Source organism: Hemibagrus wyckioides, linkage group LG07 (genome assembly GCF_019097595.1).
Source record: "Hemibagrus wyckioides isolate EC202008001 linkage group LG07, SWU_Hwy_1.0, whole genome shotgun sequence".
Lineage (NCBI taxonomy): Eukaryota > Metazoa > Chordata > Actinopteri > Siluriformes > Bagridae > Hemibagrus > Hemibagrus wyckioides.
This window is the reverse complement of record NC_080716.1, coordinates 33,299,164-33,317,836: the sequence shown is the minus strand read 5'-3', so window position 1 is coordinate 33,317,836 and position 18,673 is coordinate 33,299,164.

Here is an 18,673-nt window from a genome sequence, read left to right as displayed (position 1 = left end):
AGCATTCAGTCTCTGTGTTCACACTGCACTGCTATCTGTGTTAGCATTCAGTCTCTGTGTTCACACCGCATCGCTATCTGTGTTAGCATTCAGTCTCTGTGTTCACACTGCACCACTCTGTGTTAGCATTCAGTCTCTGTGTTCACACTGCACCACTCTGTGTTGCATTCAGTCTCTGTGTTCACACTGCACCACTCTGTGTTAGCATTCAGTCTCTGTGTTCACACTGCACCACTATCTGTGTTAGCATTCAGTCTCTGTGTTCACACTGCACCACTATCTGTGTTAGCATTCAGTCTCTGTGTTCACACTGCACCACTATCTGTGTTAGCATTCAGTCTCTGTGTTCACACTGCACCACTATCTGTGTTAGCATTCAGTCTCTGTGTTCACACTGCACCACTATCTGTGTTAGCATTCAGTCTCTGTGTTCACACTGTACCACTATCTGTGTTAGCATTCAGTCTCTGTGTTCACACTCCACCACTATCTGTGTTAGCATTCAGTCTCTGTGTTCACGCTGCACCGCTATCTGTGTTAGCATTCAGTCTCTGTGTTCACGCTGCACCGCTATCTGTGTTAGCATTCAGTCTCTGTGTTCACGCTGCACCGCTATCTGTGTTAGCATTCAGTCTCTGTGTTCACACTGCAACACTATGCACCACTATTTGTGTTAGCATTCAGTCTCTGTGTTCACACAGCACCACTATTTGTGTTATCATTCAGTCTCTGTGTTAGCATTCAGTCTCTGTGTTCACACTGCACTGCTATCTGTGTTAGCATTCAGTCTCTGTGTTCACACCGCATCGCTATCTGTGTTAGCATTCAGTCTCTGTGTTCACACTGCACCACTCTGTGTTAGCATTCAGTCTCTGTGTTCACACTGCACCACTCTCTGTGTTGCATTCAGTCTCTGTGTTCACACTGCACCACTATCTGTGTTAGCATTCAGTCTCTGTGTTCACACTGCACCACCATCTGTGTTAGCATTCAGTCTCTGTGTTCACACTGCACCGCTATCTGTGTTAGCATTCAGTCTCTGTGTTCACACTGTACCACTATCTGTGTTAGCATTCAGTCTCTGTGTTCACACTGCACCACTATCTGTGTTAGCATTCAGTCTCTGTGTTCACACTGCACCACTATCTGTGTTAGCATTCAGTCTCTGTGTTCACACTGCACCACTATCTGTGTTAGCATTCAGTCTCTGTGTTCACACTGTACCACTATCTGTGTTAGCATTCAGTCTCTGTGTTCACACTCCACCACTATCTGTGTTAGCATTCAGTCTCTGTGTTCACACCGCATCGCTATCTGTGTTAGCATTCAGTCTCTGTGTTCACGCTGCACCACTATCTGTGTTAGCATTCAGTCTCTGTGTTCACACAGCACCACTATTTGTGTTATCATTCAGTCTCTGTGTTAGCATTCAGTCTCTGTGTTCACACTGCACTGCTATCTGTGTTAGCATTCAGTCTCTGTGTTCACACCGCATCGCTATCTGTGTTAGCATTCAGTCTCTGTGTTCACACTGCACCACTCTGTGTTAGCATTCAGTCTCTGTGTTCACACTGCACCACTCTCTGTGTTGCATTCAGTCTCTGTGTTCACACTGCACCACTCTGTGTTAGCATTCAGTCTCTGTGTTCACACTGCACCACTATCTGTGTTAGCATTCAGTCTCTGTGTTCACACTGCACCACTATCTGTGTTAGCATTCAGTCTCTGTGTTCACGCTGCACCGCTATCTGTGTTAGCATTCAGTCTCTGTTAGCATTCAGTCTCTGTGTTCACACTGCACCGCTATCTGTGTTAGCATTCAGTCTATGTGTTAGCATTCAGTCTCTGTGTTCACACCGCACCACTATCTGTGTTAGCATTCAGTCTCTGTGTTCACGCTGCACCACTATCTGTGTTAGCATTCAGTCTCTGTGTTCACACTGCACCGCTATCTGTGTTAGCATTCAGTCTCTTTGTTCACGCTGCACCGCTATCTGTGTTAGCATTCAGTCTCTGTGTTAGCATTCAGTCTCTGTGTTCACACTGCACCGCTATCTGTGTTAGCATTCAGTCTCTGTGTTCACACTGTACCACTATCTGTGTTAGCATTCAGTCTCTGTGTTCACACTGTACCACTATCTGTGTTAGCATTCAGTCTCTGTGTTCACACTGCACCACTATCTGTGTTAGCATTCAGTCTCTGTGTTCACACTGCACCACTATCTGTGTTAGCATTCAGTCTCTTTGTTCACGCTGCACCGCTATCTGTGTTAGCATTCAGTCTCTGTGTTAGCATTCAGTCTCTGTGTTCACACTGCACCGCTATCTGTGTTAGCATTCAGTCTCTGTGTTCACACTGTACCACTATCTGTGTTAGCATTCACTCTCTGTGTTCACACTGTACCACTATCTGTGTTAGCATTCAGTCTCTGTGTTCACACTGCACCACTATCTGTGTTAGCATTCAGTCTCTGTGTTCACACTGCACCACTATCTGTGTTAGCATTCAGTCTCTTTGTTCACCCTGCACCGCTATCTGTGTTAGCATTCAGTCTCTGTGTTAGCATTCAGTCTCTGTGTTCACACTGCACCGCTATCTGTGTTAGCATTCAGTCTCTGTGTTCACACTGTACCACTATCTGTGTTAGCATTCAGTCTCTGTGTTCACACTGTACCACTATCTGTGTTAGCATTCAGTCTCTGTGTTCACACTGCACCACTATCTGTGTTAGCATTCAGTCTCTGTGTTCACACTGTACCACTATCTGTGTTAGCATTCAGTCTCTGTGTTCACACTGCACCACTATCTGTGTTAGCATTCAGTCTCTGTGTTCACACTGCACCACTATCTGTGTTAGCATTCAGTCTCTTTGTTCACGCTGCACCGCTATCTGTGTTAGCATTCAGTCTCTGTGTTAGCATTCAGTCTCTGTGTTCACACTGCACCGCTATCTGTGTTAGCATTCAGTCTCTGTGTTCACACTGCACCACTATCTGTTAGCATTCAGTCTCTGTGTTCACACTGTACCACTATCTGTGTTAGCATTCAGTCTCTGTGTTCACACTGCACCACTATCTGTGTTAGCATTCAGTCTCTGTGTTCACACTGCACCACTATCTGTGTTAGCATTCAGTCTCTGTGTTCACACTGTACCACTATCTGTGTTAGCATTCAGTCTCTGTGTTCACACTGCACCACTATCTGTGTTAGCATTCAGTCTCTGTGTTCACACTGCACCACTATCTGTGTTAGCATTCAGTCTCTGTGTTCACACTGTACCACTATCTGTGTTAGCATTCAGTCTCTGTGTTCACACTGCACCACTATCTGTGTTAGCATTCAGTCTCTGTGTTCACACTGCACCACTATCTGTGTTAGCATTCAGTCTCTGTGTTCACACTGTACCACTATCTGTGTTAGCATTCAGTCTCTGTGTTCACACTGCACCGCTATCTGTGTTAGCATTCAGTCTCTTTGTTCACGCTGCACCGCTATCTGTGTTAGCATTCAGTCTCTGTGTTAGCATTCAGTCTCTGTGTTCACACTGCACCGCTATCTGTGTTAGCATTCAGTCTCTGTGTTCACACTGTACCACTATCTGTGTTAGCATTCAGTCTCTGTGTTCACACTGCACCACTATCTGTGTTAGCATTCAGTCTCTGTGTTCACACTGCACCGCTATCTGTGTTAGCATTCAGTCTCTGTGTTAGCATTCAGTCTCTGTGTTCACACTGCACTGCTATCTGTGTTAGCATTCAGTCTCTGTGTTCACACCGCATCGCTATCTGTGTTAGCATTCAGTCTCTGTGTTCACGCTGCACCGCTATCTGTGTTAGCATTCAGTCTCTGTGTTCACACTGCACCACTCTCTGTGTTGCATTCCGTCTCTGTGTTCACACTGCACCACTATCTGTGTTAGCATTCAGTCTCTGTGTTCACACTGCACCACTATCTGTGTTAGCATTCAGTCTCTGTGTTCACGCTGCACCGCTATCTGTGTTAGCATTCAGTCTCTGTTAGCATTCAGTCTCTGTGTTCACACTGCACCACTATCTGTGTTAGCATTCAGTCTCTGTGTTCACGCTGCACCGCTATCTGTGTTAGCATTCAGTCTCTGTGTTCACACTGCACCGCTATCTGTGTTAGCATTCAGTCTCTTTGTTCACGCTGCACCGCTATCTGTGTTAGCATTCAGTCTCTGTGTTAGCATTCAGTCTCTGTGTTCACACTGCACCGCTATCTGTGTTAGCATTCAGTCTCTGTGTTCACACTGTACCACTATCTGTGTTAGCATTCAGTCTCTGTGTTCACACTGCACCACTATCTGTGTTAGCATTCAGTCTCTGTGTTCACACTGCACCACTATCTGTGTTAGCATTCAGTCTCTTTGTTCACGCTGCACCGCTATCTGTGTTAGCATTCAGTCTCTGTGTTAGCATTCAGTCTCTGTGTTCACACTGCACCGCTATCTGTGTTAGCATTTAGTCTCTGTGTTCACACTGTACCACTATCTGTGTTAGCATTCACTCTCTGTGTTCACACTGTACCACTATCTGTGTTAGCATTCAGTCTCTGTGTTCACACTGCACCACTATCTGTGTTAGCATTCAGTCTCTGTGTTCACACTGCACCACTATCTGTGTTAGCATTCAGTCTCTTTGTTCACCCTGCACCGCTATCTGTGTTAGCATTCAGTCTCTGTGTTAGCATTCAGTCTCTGTGTTCACACTGCACCGCTATCTGTGTTAGCATTCAGTCTCTGTGTTCACACTGTACCACTATCTGTGTTAGCATTCAGTCTCTGTGTTCACACTGTACCACTATCTGTGTTAGCATTCAGTCTCTGTGTTCACACTGCACCACTATCTGTGTTAGCATTCAGTCTCTGTGTTCACACTGCACCACTATCTGTGTTAGCATTCAGTCTCTTTGTTCACGCTGCACCGCTATCTGTGTTAGCATTCAGTCTCTGTGTTAGCATTCAGTCTCTGTGTTCACACTGCACCGCTATCTGTGTTAGCATTCAGTCTCTGTGTTCACACTGCACCACTATCTGTTAGCATTCAGTCTCTGTGTTCACACTGTACCACTATCTGTGTTAGCATTCAGTCTCTGTGTTCACACTGCACCACTATCTGTGTTAGCATTCAGTCTCTGTGTTCACACTGCACCACTATCTGTGTTAGCATTCAGTCTCTGTGTTCACACTGCACCACTATCTGTGTTAGCATTCAGTCTCTGTGTTCACACTGCACCACTATCTGTGTTAGCATTCAGTCTCTGTGTTCACACTGCACCACTATCTGTGTTAGCATTCAGTCTCTGTGTTCACACTGCACCACTATCTGTGTTAGCATTCAGTCTCTGTGTTCACACTGCACCGCTATCTGTGTTAGCATTCAGTCTCTTTGTTCACGCTGCACCGCTATCTGTGTTAGCATTCAGTCTCTGTGTTAGCATTCAGTCTCTGTGTTCACACTGCACCGCTATCTGTGTTAGCATTCAGTCTCTGTGTTCACACTGTACCACTATCTGTGTTAGCATTCAGTCTCTGTGTTCACACTGCACCACTATCTGTGTTAGCATTCAGTCTCTGTGTTCACACTGTACCACTATCTGTGTTAGCATTCAGTCTCTGTGTTCACACTGCACCACTATCTGTGTTAGCATTCAGTCTCTGTGTTCACACTGCACCACTATCTGTGTTAGCATTCAGTCTCTGTGTTCACACAGCACCACTATTTGTGTTATCATTCAGTCTCTGTGTTAGCATTCAGTCTCTGTGTTCACACTGCACTGCTATCTGTGTTAGCATTCAGTCTCTGTGTTCACACCGCATCGCTATCTGTGTTAGCATTCAGTCTCTGTGTTCACGCTGCACCGCTATCTGTGTTAGCATTCAGTCTCTGTGTTCACACTGCACCGCTATCTGTGTTAGCATTCAGTCTCTGTGTTCACACTGCACTGCTATCTGTGTTAGCATTCAGTCTCTGTGTTCACACCGCATCGCTATCTGTGTTAGCATTCAGTCTCTGTGTTCACGCTGCACCGCTATCTGTGTTAGCATTCAGTCTCTGTGTTCACACTGCACCACTCTCTGTGTTGCATTCCGTCTCTGTGTTCACACTGCACCACTCTCTGTGTTGCATTCCGTCTCTGTGTTCACACTGCACCACTATCTGTGTTAGCATTCAGTCTCTGTGTTCACACTGCACCACTATCTGTGTTAGCATTCAGTCTCTGTGTTCACGCTGCACCGCTATCTGTGTTAGCATTCAGTCTCTGTTAGCATTCAGTCTCTGTGTTCACACTGCACCACTATCTGTGTTAGCATTCAGTCTCTGTGTTCACGCTGCACCGCTATCTGTGTTAGCATTCAGTCTCTGTGTTCACACTGCACCGCTATCTGTGTTAGCATTCAGTCTCTTTGTTCACGCTGCACCGCTATCTGTGTTAGCATTCAGTCTCTGTGTTAGCATTCAGTCTCTGTGTTCACACTGCACCGCTATCTGTGTTAGCATTCAGTCTCTGTGTTCACACTGTACCACTATCTGTGTTAGCATTCAGTCTCTGTGTTCACACTGCACCACTATCTGTGTTAGCATTCAGTCTCTGTGTTCACACTGCACCACCATCTGTGTTAGCATTCAGTCTCTGTGTTCACACTGCACCGCTATCTGTGTTAGCATTCAGTCTCTGTGTTCACACTGTACCACTATCTGTGTTAGCATTCAGTCTCTGTGTTCACACTGCACCACTATCTGTGTTAGCATTCAGTCTCTGTGTTCACACTGCACCACTATCTGTGTTAGCATTCAGTCTCTGTGTTCACGCTGCACCGCTATCTGTGTTAGCATTCAGTCTCTGTGTTCACGCTGCACCGCTATCTGTGTTAGCATTCAGTCTCTGTGTTCACACTGCAACACTATGCACCACTATTTGTGTTAGCATTCAGTCTCTGTGTTCACACAGCACCACTATTTGTGTTATCATTCAGTCTCTGTGTTAGCATTCAGTCTCTGTGTTCACACTGCACTGCTATCTGTGTTAGCATTCAGTCTCTGTGTTCACACCGCATCGCTATCTGTGTTAGCATTCAGTCTCTGTGTTCACACTGCACCACTCTGTGTTAGCATTCAGTCTCTGTGTTCACACTGCACCACTCTCTGTGTTGCATTCAGTCTCTGTGTTCACACTGCACCACTATCTGTGTTAGCATTCAGTCTCTGTGTTCACACTGCACCACTATCTGTGTTAGCATTCAGTCTCTGTGTTCACACTGCACCACTATCTGTGTTAGCATTCAGTCTCTGTGTTCACGCTGCACCGCTATCTGTGTTAGCATTCAGTCTCTGTTAGCATTCAGTCTCTGTGTTCACACTGCACCGCTATCTGTGTTAGCATTCAGTCTATGTGTTAGCATTCAGTCTCTGTGTTCACACCGCACCACTATCTGTGTTAGCATTCAGTCTCTGTGTTCACACTGCACCACTATCTGTGTTAGCATTCAGTCTCTGTGTTCACACTGCACCGCTATCTGTGTTAGCATTCAGTCTCTTTGTTCACGCTGCACCGCTATCTGTGTTAGCATTCAGTCTCTGTGTTAGCATTCAGTCTCTGTGTTCACACTGCACCGCTATCTGTGTTAGCATTCAGTCTCTGTGTTCACACTGTACCACTATCTGTGTTAGCATTCAGTCTCTGTGTTCACACTGCACCACTATCTGTGTTAGCATTCAGTCTCTGTGTTAGCATTCAGTCTCTGTGTTCACACTGTACCACTATCTGTGTTAGCATTCACTCTCTGTGTTCACACTGTACCACTATCTGTGTTAGCATTCAGTCTCTGTGTTCACACTGCACCACTATCTGTGTTAGCATTCAGTCTCTGTGTTCACACTGCACCACTATCTGTGTTAGCATTCAGTCTCTTTGTTCACCCTGCACCGCTATCTGTGTTAGCATTCAGTCTCTGTGTTAGCATTCAGTCTCTGTGTTCACACTGCACCGCTATCTGTGTTAGCATTCAGTCTCTGTGTTCACACTGTACCACTATCTGTGTTAGCATTCAGTTTCTGTGTTCACACTGTACCACTATCTGTGTTAGCATTCAGTCTCTGTGTTCACACTGCACCACTATCTGTGTTAGCATTCAGTCTCTGTGTTCACACTGTACCACTATCTGTGTTAGCATTCAGTCTCTGTGTTCACACTGCACCACTATCTGTGTTAGCATTCAGTCTCTGTGTTCACACTGCACCACTATCTGTGTTAGCATTCAGTCTCTTTGTTCACGCTGCACCGCTATCTGTGTTAGCATTCAGTCTCTGTGTTAGCATTCAGTCTCTGTGTTCACACTGCACCGCTATCTGTGTTAGCATTCAGTCTCTGTGTTCACACTGCACCACTATCTGTTAGCATTCAGTCTCTGTGTTCACACTGTACCACTATCTGTGTTAGCATTCAGTCTCTGTGTTCACACTGCACCACTATCTGTGTTAGCATTCAGTCTCTGTGTTCACACTGTACCACTATCTGTGTTAGCATTCAGTCTCTGTGTTCACACTGCACCACTATCTGTGTTAGCATTCAGTCTCTGTGTTCACACTGCACCACTATCTGTGTTAGCATTCAGTCTCTGTGTTCACACTGTACCACTATCTGTGTTAGCATTCAGTCTCTGTGTTCACACTGCACCACTATCTGTGTTAGCATTCAGTCTCTGTGTTCACACTGCACCACTATCTGTGTTAGCATTCAGTCTCTGTGTTCACACTGCACCACTATCTGTGTTAGCATTCAGTCTCTGTGTTCACACTGCACCACTATCTGTGTTAGCATTCAGTCTCTGTGTTCACACTGCACCACTATCTGTGTTAGCATTCAGTCTCTGTGTTCACACTGTACCACTATCTGTGTTAGCATTCAGTCTCTGTGTTCACACTGCACCACTATCTGTGTTAGCATTCAGTCTCTGTGTTCACACTGCACCACTATCTGTGTTAGCATTCAGTCTCTTTGTTCACGCTGCACCGCTATCTGTGTTAGCATTCAGTCTCTGTGTTAGCATTCAGTCTCTGTGTTCACACTGCACCGCTATCTGTGTTAGCATTCAGTCTCTGTGTTCACACTGCACCACTATCTGTGTTAGCATTCAGTCTCTGTGTTCACACTGTACCACTATCTGTGTTAGCATTCAGTCTCTGTGTTCACACTGTACCACTATCTGTGTTAGCATTCAGTCTCTGTGTTCACACTGCACCACTATCTGTGTTAGCATTCAGTCTCTGTGTTCACACTGCACCACTATCTGTTAGCATTCAGTCTCTGTGTTCACACTGTACCACTATCTGTGTTAGCATTCAGTCTGTGTTCACACTGCACCACTATCTGTGTTAGCATTCAGTCTCTGTGTTAGCATTCAGTCTCTGTGTTCACACTGCACCACTATCTGTGTTAGCATTCAGTCTCTGTGTTCACACTGTACCACTATCTGTGTTAGCATTCAGTCTCTGTGTTCACACTGCACCACTATCTGTGTTAGCATTCAGTCTCTGTGTTCACACTGCACCACTATCTGTGTTAGCATTCAGTCTCTTTGTTCACGCTGCACCGCTATCTGTGTTAGCATTCAGTCTCTGTGTTCACACTGCACCACTATCTGTGTTAGCATTCAGTCTCTGTGTTCACACTGTACCACTATCTGTGTTAGCATTCAGTCTCTGTGTTCACACTGCACCACTATCTGTTAGCATTCAGTCTCTGTGTTCACACTGTACCACTATCTGTGTTAGCATTCAGTCTCTGTGTTCACACTGCACCACTATCTGTGTTAGCATTCAGTCTCTGTGTTCACACTGTACCACTATCTGTGTTAGCATTCAGTCTCTGTGTTCACACTGCACCACTATCTGTGTTAGCATTCAGTCTCTGTGTTAGCATTCAGTCTCTGTGTTCACACTGCACCACTATCTGTGTTAGCATTCAGTCTCTGTGTTCACACTGCACCACTATCTGTGTTAGCATTCAGTCTCTGTGTTCACACTGTACCACTATCTGTGTTAGCATTCAGTCTCTGTGTTCACACTGCACCACTATCTGTGTTAGCATTCAGTCTCTGTGTTCACACTGCACCACTATCTGTGTTAGCATTCAGTCTCTTTGCTCACGCTGCACCGCTATCTGTGTTAGCATTCAGTCTCTGTGTTAGCATTCAGTCTCTGTGTTCACACTGCACCGCTATCTGTGTTAGCATTCAGTCTCTGTGTTCACACTGCACCACTATCTGTGTTAGCATTCAGTCTCTGTGTTCACACTGTACCACTATCTGTGTTAGCATTCAGTCTCTGTGTTCACACTGCACCACTATCTGTGTTAGCATTCAGTCTCTGTGTTCACACTGTACCACTATCTGTGTTAGCATTCAGTCTCTGTGTTCACACTGCACCACTATCTGTTAGCATTCAGTCTCTGTGTTCACACTGTACCACTATCTGTGTTAGCATTCAGTCTGTGTTCACACTGCACCACTATCTGTGTTAGCATTCAGTCTCTGTGTTAGCATTCAGTCTCTGTGTTCACACTGCACCACTATCTGTGTTAGCATTCAGTCTCTGTGTTCACACTGTACCACTATCTGTGTTAGCATTCAGTCTCTGTGTTCACACTGCACCACTATCTGTGTTAGCATTCAGTCTCTGTGTTCACACTGCACCACTATCTGTGTTAGCATTCAGTCTCTTTGTTCACGCTGCACCGCTATCTGTGTTAGCATTCAGTCTCTGTGTTCACACTGCACCACTATCTGTGTTAGCATTCAGTCTCTGTGTTCACACTGTACCACTATCTGTGTTAGCATTCAGTCTCTGTGTTCACACTGCACCACTATCTGTTAGCATTCAGTCTCTGTGTTCACACTGTACCACTATCTGTGTTAGCATTCAGTCTCTGTGTTCACACTGCACCACTATCTGTGTTAGCATTCAGTCTCTGTGTTAGCATTCAGTCTCTGTGTTCACACTGCACCACTATCTGTGTTAGCATTCAGTCTCTGTGTTCACACTGCACCACTATCTGTGTTAGCATTCAGTCTCTGTGTTCACACTGTACCACTATCTGTGTTAGCATTCAGTCTCTGTGTTCACACTGCACCACTATCTGTGTTAGCATTCAGTCTCTGTGTTAGCATTCAGTCTCTGTGTTCACACTGCACCACTATCTGTGTTAGCATTCAGTCTCTGTGTTCACACTGCACCACTATCTGTGTTAGCATTCAGTCTCTGTGTTCACACTGTACCACTATCTGTGTTAGCATTCAGTCTCTGTGTTCACACTGCACCACTATCTGTGTTAGCATTCAGTCTCTGTGTTCACACTGTACCACTATCTGTGTTAGCATTCAGTCTCTGTGTTCACACTGCACCGCTATCTGTGTTAGCATTCAGTCTCTTTGTTCACGCTGCACCGCTATCTGTGTTAGCATTCAGTCTCTGTGTTAGCATTCAGTCTCTGTGTTCACACTGCACCGCTATCTGTGTTAGCATTCAGTCTCTGTGTTCACACTGTACCACTATCTGTGTTAGCATTCAGTCTCTGTGTTCACACTGCACCACTATCTGTGTTAGCATTCAGTCTCTGTGTTCACACTGTACCACTATCTGTGTTAGCATTCAGTCTCTGTGTTCACACTGCACCACTATCTGTGTTAGCATTCAGTCTCTGTGTTCACACTGCACCACTATCTGTGTTAGCATTCAGTCTCTGTGTTCACACAGCACCACTATTTGTGTTATCATTCAGTCTCTGTGTTAGCATTCAGTCTCTGTGTTCACACTGCACTGCTATCTGTGTTAGCATTCAGTCTCTGTGTTCACACCGCATCGCTATCTGTGTTAGCATTCAGTCTCTGTGTTCACGCTGCACCGCTATCTGTGTTAGCATTCAGTCTCTGTGTTCACACTGCACCACTCTCTGTGTTGCATTCCGTCTCTGTGTTCACACTGCACCACTATCTGTGTTAGCATTCAGTCTCTGTGTTCACGCTGCACCGCTATCTGTGTTAGCATTCAGTCTCTGTTAGCATTCAGTCTCTGTGTTCACACTGCACCACTATCTGTGTTAGCATTCAGTCTCTGTGTTCACGCTGCACCGCTATCTGTGTTAGCATTCAGTCTCTGTGTTCACACTGCACCGCTATCTGTGTTAGCATTCAGTCTCTTTGTTCACGCTGCACCGCTATCTGTGTTAGCATTCAGTCTCTGTGTTAGCATTCAGTCTCTGTGTTCACACTGCACCGCTATCTGTGTTAGCATTCAGTCTCTGTGTTCACACTGTACCACTATCTGTGTTAGCATTCAGTCTCTGTGTTCACACTGCACCACTATCTGTGTTAGCATTCAGTCTCTGTGTTCACACTGCACCACCATCTGTGTTAGCATTCAGTCTCTGTGTTCACACTGCACCGCTATCTGTGTTAGCATTCAGTCTCTGTGTTCACACTGTACCACTATCTGTGTTAGCATTCAGTCTCTGTGTTCACACTGCACCACTATCTGTGTTAGCATTCAGTCTCTGTGTTCACACTGCACCACTATCTGTGTTAGCATTCAGTCTCTGTGTTCACGCTGCACCGCTATCTGTGTTAGCATTCAGTCTCTGTGTTCATGCTGCACCGCTATCTGTGTTAGCATTCAGTCTCTGTGTTCACACTGCAACACTATGCACCACTATTTGTGTTAGCATTCAGTCTCTGTGTTCACACAGCACCACTATTTGTGTTATCATTCAGTCTCTGTGTTAGCATTCAGTCTCTGTGTTCACACTGCACTGCTATCTGTTAGCATTCAGTCTCTGTGTTCACACCGCATCGCTATCTGTGTTAGCATTCAGTCTCTGTGTTCACACTGCACCACTCTGTGTTAGCATTCAGTCTCTGTGTTCACACTGCACCACTCTCTGTGTTGCATTCAGTCTCTGTGTTCACACTGCACCACTATCTGTGTTAGCATTCAGTCTCTGTGTTCACACTGCACCACTATCTGTGTTAGCATTCAGTCTCTGTGTTCACACTGCACCACTATCTGTGTTAGCATTCAGTCTCTGTTAGCATTCAGTCTCTGTGTTCACACTGCACCGCTATCTGTGTTAGCATTCAGTCTATGTGTTAGCATTCAGTCTCTGTGTTCACACCGCACCACTATCTGTGTTAGCATTCAGTCTCTGTGTTCACACTGCACCACTATCTGTGTTAGCATTCAGTCTCTGTGTTCACACTGCACCGCTATCTGTGTTAGCATTCAGTCTCTTTGTTCACGCTGCACCGCTATCTGTGTTAGCATTCAGTCTCTGTGTTAGCATTCAGTCTCTGTGTTCACACTGCACCGCTATCTGTGTTAGCATTCAGTCTCTGTGTTCACACTGTACCACTATCTGTGTTAGCATTCAGTCTCTGTGTTCACACTGCACCACTATCTGTGTTAGCATTCAGTCTCTGTGTTAGCATTCAGTCTCTGTGTTCACACTGTACCACTATCTGTGTTAGCATTCACTCTCTGTGTTCACACTGTACCACTATCTGTGTTAGCATTCAGTCTCTGTGTTCACACTGCACCACTATCTGTGTTAGCATTCAGTCTCTGTGTTCACACTGCACCACTATCTGTGTTAGCATTCAGTCTCTTTGTTCACCCTGCACCGCTATCTGTGTTAGCATTCAGTCTCTGTGTTAGCATTCAGTCTCTGTGTTCACACTGCACCGCTATCTGTGTTAGCATTCAGTCTCTGTGTTCACACTGTACCACTATCTGTGTTAGCATTCAGTCTCTGTGTTCACACTGTACCACTATCTGTGTTAGCATTCAGTCTCTGTGTTCACACTGCACCACTATCTGTGTTAGCATTCAGTCTCTGTGTTCACACTGTACCACTATCTGTGTTAGCATTCAGTCTCTGTGTTCACACTGCACCACTATCTGTGTTAGCATTCAGTCTCTGTGTTCACACTGCACCACTATCTGTGTTAGCATTCAGTCTCTTTGTTCACGCTGCACCGCTATCTGTGTTAGCATTCAGTCTCTGTGTTAGCATTCAGTCTCTGTGTTCACACTGCACCGCTATCTGTGTTAGCATTCAGTCTCTGTGTTCACACTGCACCACTATCTGTTAGCATTCAGTCTCTGTGTTCACACTGTACCACTATCTGTGTTAGCATTCAGTCTCTGTGTTCACACTGCACCACTATCTGTGTTAGCATTCAGTCTCTGTGTTCACACTGTACCACTATCTGTGTTAGCATTCAGTCTCTGTGTTCACACTGCACCACTATCTGTGTTAGCATTCAGTCTCTGTGTTCACACTGCACCACTATCTGTGTTAGCATTCAGTCTCTGTGTTCACACTGTACCACTATCTGTGTTAGCATTCAGTCTCTGTGTTCACACTGCACCACTATCTGTGTTAGCATTCAGTCTCTGTGTTCACACTGCACCACTATCTGTGTTAGCATTCAGTCTCTGTGTTCACACTGTACCACTATCTGTGTTAGCATTCAGTCTCTGTGTTCACACTGCACCACTATCTGTGTTAGCATTCAGTCTCTGTGTTCACACTGCACCACTATCTGTGTTAGCATTCAGTCTCTTTGTTCACGCTGCACCGCTATCTGTGTTAGCATTCAGTCTCTGTGTTAGCATTCAGTCTCTGTGTTCACACTGCACCGCTATCTGTGTTAGCATTCAGTCTCTGTGTTCACACTGCACCACTATCTGTGTTAGCATTCAGTCTCTGTGTTCACACTGTACCACTATCTGTGTTAGCATTCAGTCTCTGTGTTCACACTGCACCACTATCTGTGTTAGCATTCAGTCTCTGTGTTCACACTGTACCACTATCTGTGTTAGCATTCAGTCTCTGTGTTCACACTGCACCACTATCTGTTAGCATTCAGTCTCTGTGTTCACACTGTACCACTATCTGTGTTAGCATTCAGTCTGTGTTCACACTGCACCACTATCTGTGTTAGCATTCAGTCTCTGTGTTAGCATTCAGTCTCTGTGTTCACACTGCACCACTATCTGTGTTAGCATTCAGTCTCTGTGTTCACACTGTACCACTATCTGTGTTAGCATTCAGTCTCTGTGTTCACACTGCACCACTATCTGTGTTAGCATTCAGTCTCTGTGTTCACACTGCACCACTATCTGTGTTAGCATTCAGTCTCTTTGTTCACGCTGCACCGCTATCTGTGTTAGCATTCAGTCTCTGTGTTCACACTGCACCACTATCTGTGTTAGCATTCAGTCTCTGTGTTCACACTGTACCACTATCTGTGTTAGCATTCAGTCTCTGTGTTCACACTGCACCACTATCTGTGTTAGCATTCAGTCTCTTTGTTCACACTGCACCGCTATCTGTGTTAGCATTCAGTCTCTGTGTTCACACTGTACCACTATCTGTGTTAGCATTCAGTCTCTGTGTTCACACTGCACCACTATCTGTGTTAGCATTCAGTCTCTGTGTTCACACTGTACCACTATCTGTGTTAGCATTCAGTCTCTGTGTTCACACTGCACCACTATCTGTGTTAGCATTCAGTCTCTGTGTTCACACTGCACCACTATCTGTGTTAGCATTCAGTCTCTTTGTTCACGCTGCACCGCTATCTGTGTTAGCATTCAGTCTCTGTGTTAGCATTCCGTCTCTGTGTTCACACTGCACCGCTATCTGTGTTAGCATTCAGTCTCTGTGTTCACACTGTACCACTATCTGTGTTAGCATTCAGTCTCTGTGTTCACACTGCACCACTATCTGTGTTAGCATTCAGTCTCTTTGTTCACGCTGCACCGCTATCTGTGTTAGCATTCAGTCTCTGTGTTAGCATTCAGTCTCTGTGTTCACACTGCACCTCTATCTGTGTTAGCATTCAGTCTCTTTGTTCACGCTGCACCGCTATCTGTGTTAGCATTCAGTCTCTGTGTTAGCATTCCGTCTCTGTGTTCACACTGCACCGCTATCTGTGTTAGCATTCAGTCTCTGTGTTCACACTGTACCACTATCTGTGTTAGCATTCAGTCTCTGTGTTCACACTGCACCACTATCTGTGTTAGCATTCAGTCTCTTTGTTCACGCTGCACCGCTATCTGTGTTAGCATTCAGTCTCTGTGTTAGCATTCAGTCTCTGTGTTCACACTGCACCGCTATCTGTGTTAGCATTCAGTCTCTGTGTTCACACTGTACCACTATCTGTGTTAGCATTCAGTCTCTGTGTTCACACTGCACCACTATCTGTGTTAGCATTCAGTCTCTGTGTTCACACTGCACCACTATCTGTGTTAGCATTCAGTCTCTGTGTTCACACTGCACCACTATCTGTGTTAGCATTCAGTCTCTGTGTTCACACTGCACCACTATCTGTGTTACTCAAATAACCACTGTAATAATAACAATAATGTGAAAGTGATGCCTTTGCTCTTTTTGTTTACATTTCTAATATGAAGTACAGTTCTATATCTTTAACTGAATCTCAGCTCCTCTTTATCTAAACCATAACATCAGTACTGCAGTTTACAGAAGCCACAACTCTAAGATCATGAGGTCCATCACGAGATCCCAGTGTGGGATTACTTTAGTGCAGGATTACTCTCTCAATGTTGAAATACTGACTTTCTGAATAGTTTCAGGTGGAAAGTCAGTACTTGTTGTGTGTTATACAGAGCTGTGCAGTATGATGTGATCATTTTGTGATAAAGTGTTTTCTGTAATGAAGAGTTTGTCAAATGGTCGCTGAGGAAAAACACGATGTTTCACCGCTATTATATTTTCCATCATGATGGATTTTTAACTATCTGGCACAATGATAGTGGACAGTCCACGTTATGTAGGCATTCATTGTTTTGGATCAATCCATCCATCTCTGTAGCGCCACCACCAGGCCAACCAGTTGGTACATTTTTCTTTATAACTTTTTAACCGTTTGTCCTACAACTGTAATCTTTTTTTCTTGGCTCATGGAAATTCGGCAGTAAAGACCAAGACCAACTTTTTAAAGTGGACTTAAAGTTAAAGTTAAAAATAGCATTAAAGTGGGGGAAAATAGTGCAAACTAGTCGTGATCTTATCACCACCAAATTTAATATGTGTTATCTACAGAGGGATCTGAACAGAAATTATTCAGATAATTCTGGTGGGGCAAATGATGATGTTTTGCTTATAGAACCATTTTTTAAAAATGTTGTAAGTAATCCTTGTTCCCCATGAATCTTTGGGTCATGATGAATTCAATAGTCCTAGTCAATGTATTGAATTCTTGAAAAAAAATCATATTCTGAACCAAAATAACAGAAAGTGAGTTATATCTCAGGGGTTCTTTGTTGGAGTAAAGCCAAACTTGGTACAATTTGTTGGAATTAGGAATCGTGGGTATGCACCAAGTTTCATAATATTTGACCACTTGGGAGCGCTATAGCATCAGAGTTAAGGATCCTCTCTGAGAACTTATAAAAGGTTTTGTGTATTAGCTTTTTGGACCATTTTCTTTAGGACTTGATAAAGGACAGATTGAACAATCAGGTCACAGTGTATCCACAAATTCACCATTGACGGTGTCATGAAGGTGATGTGGCCATATTTCTGAAGTGCTTTTGTTCATTGGTATAAAAGTCAGTGCACGTGCTTACCATGATGCCTGAGTGCCACACCTTTAGTGAGATTTAGCCACTTTGGGTGTTATACTGAAATACAGGTTTACTGAATTTCCATGCATCAGACCGGGTGGAGGTGATTTTTAAGTACAGAGATTCAGCAGATCCACATGGTGTACAGATCTGCAGAGTGGATAGTAGTTATCTACACTGTAGAGCTGAATACACACTTAGAACATCACTCACTAACACACTTCTTACACTGAGAGGAGTAAAGTCCACTGATGAGGGAGTTTACATCGTCAGAGACACAAAGAATAACAAGAAACTTTATATTTGCTCAGTTTCAATGAAAAGTATGTATTCAGTGTGATTTGTGTCAGTATTTACTTGATGATCTTATACTTGAGGCAGGAAGCTGTGAAGTTTTGAAATGCTCTTTTGTGGTCTCTTTTTCACTCATGCTTCAGATCAAGCAACATGTAGGGGTTTTTGCTGTATTACACCCCAAGGTGAAATCAGAAAGAACACTGACAAGCATGCAAAGAAGCCTTCATCACACTCTGGCAAAAGCAGTTGCAGTTGGTGGACTTTGCTCTTTGCCTTTCAAGGATGGCCCTTGCATCTTTGCAGTGCGCCAACAGATTAAAGGTCATGCACTGGCTTAACCCAGGTTAACTGCTTGGAAGGCAGCTATACTCACGAGTATACCAGCAACACCTGAGGGTGACATATCTGCTTTGGTCAAGGAGTATTAAGCCTTTAATTTATTAATTTATACATTTGTTTACTTACTTACTTCACTCTTCACCAGCTGACAGCAACAGAGAGGCCCTTGCTTTGCTTTCTGTAGTGTAATGGTTATCATGGTTGCCTCATATGTGGAAGGTTCCTGGTTTGAAACTGGGCAGAAAAAGTTTGTGTTCAGAGGTTTTTGCTGTGTGATGAATACGGCTCGAGTTTGGCGCTCTGTATCAGCCATGCCTTTAGGAACAATATGAATTAGCATTCATTATGAGTCTCAACACCTTTTAGT